The sequence below is a fragment of the Ptychodera flava genome, chromosome 8 (genome assembly GCF_041260155.1).
Source record: "Ptychodera flava strain L36383 chromosome 8, AS_Pfla_20210202, whole genome shotgun sequence".
NCBI lineage: Eukaryota > Metazoa > Hemichordata > Enteropneusta > Ptychoderidae > Ptychodera > Ptychodera flava.
In genome coordinates this window covers 5,447,501-5,449,295 of record NC_091935.1, presented here as the reverse complement: position 1 = coordinate 5,449,295, position 1,795 = coordinate 5,447,501, and positions in this window count along the sequence as shown.

Below are 1,795 nucleotides of genomic sequence, written 5' to 3'. Positions count from 1 at the left end.
CAACAATATCATTGTACATTGAACACAATGCGTTGTGCTGTCATGGCTTATTGCTCGTATTTCAACATACATACATAGAGAAATCAGAAAAATGCATTTTTTATAATGACAAAAATAATGAAAGTGTTGTGAAAAGTCAATGCCTTAATCACCTTGAGAGTGAATGTCAAAGCGTGGTAAGACTTGTAAAACAACGATAGAAAGTACTGGCGTTCATTTTGTGCAAAATAAGATTTTACTTATCTGCAGAGGCAAAAAAGTTTATTGTCATAACAATATTATCGTTGTCGCTTTTATTAGAGGGGATGTCAAATTTAGAATTATAAATTGAACCGAAATCGGGCATGACGATTACGGTGACGATATTTCTTTCTTGTTGATAATCCATTCATTGAAATGCATTTTATGGCAACAATACGTCTTTTCTCCAAGGAATGGGTCCTTGGGTGCTTTCCTTGTCCGAAGAATTTAGAAACATATTGTAATCGCTTGGTGGCGCACTTCAACATCATAGCTTTCCAGCCGAATATCATAATAGTAGTCTGGTATCACACAAATCAACCAGCAAGCGGCTGAAAGGCAAACACCTTTGAACTAATAACTTTTATACTGTATGCATTTTGTTAAAAGTAATGCTCTTAAACACATAGAAACATCAGTAACATTGTGAAATAGTAACGGGTATTCCCAATATTTTTTCCTAAAATATAACATCTATGCACATGGTTTGCATATTTGTGGGAAATAAGATAAACGCCGATGAAAATGCACATTCTTATCCTCTCCATTGATGTTTCCAATGTCTTTTATTTATACAGTTTTGCGTGATCCCGAGAAAAAGGAATCAAGAAGTTAGCAGCAAAGGCGATCAGTGGGAGACAATAGAATCTGCCAATCAATCAATCAATCAATCGATTTTATTTTCTTCTATTTTTTAATTTTTTACAGGAACAACATCTTACATCCCCCTCGAACAAAAGTAAACAAACAACATAAAGAGAGAAAATGCATGACTAAAACGTGAAAAATTGTAAAACCCATTGCATCACAAGAATGAATATGAATCTACCTTTACAGTATACATGAATCCATGATGTCAGCAACTAAATTTCCATATCACTCTCAATTACAACTACAAAATTTCATATCGCGCTGCAAATCGATGTTAAGGGTGTTAATTTTAGAAATGTCAGCAATCAATTAATCAATTTGCTAATCAATAAACCGATCGACAAACCAGTGAACCAATAAGTCACCAGAGAAACCAGCTGATCGATCAAATTCCCTTCAGATGTTTGTCTCGCCATACTGTGGGTCGACCTCGGTGTCCGCTCACTTTCCTATTCTTGTATAAGTATATGCCCGTCCGACTGGCCACCCTTTCTTCCTTTCCACAAGTGGAGCTTTCAACGCAACTGGAAGATACTCAATCCGATTAAAAACAGCAAGCTTGACCTGTTCGATGCTGTTCTCGTTCTGTGGCCGTCACTTCGCTCTAGTTCACGGTAACAGCGAAGAACAGGCAAAAGTGGAAAGGTCGATCGCCATCTCTGCACCTGCATACGCATGCGCAGAGTTCAGAGCGCTTGGCCAGAGTGATATTTTGGGGTTTATCTGGGACAAGCATATTCGCTAATTCTTGCAAGCATTTCAGTTTGTAAGGCATTGTCAACAATGCCTTACAAACTGATTTACCGTAAATTAGTCTTAAAGAGGTTAATTGGACTGGAAGGCTCATATCGACAACAGCATAATAAATGATATGCATCAAGAATTAAGGGCACTTATCATATAT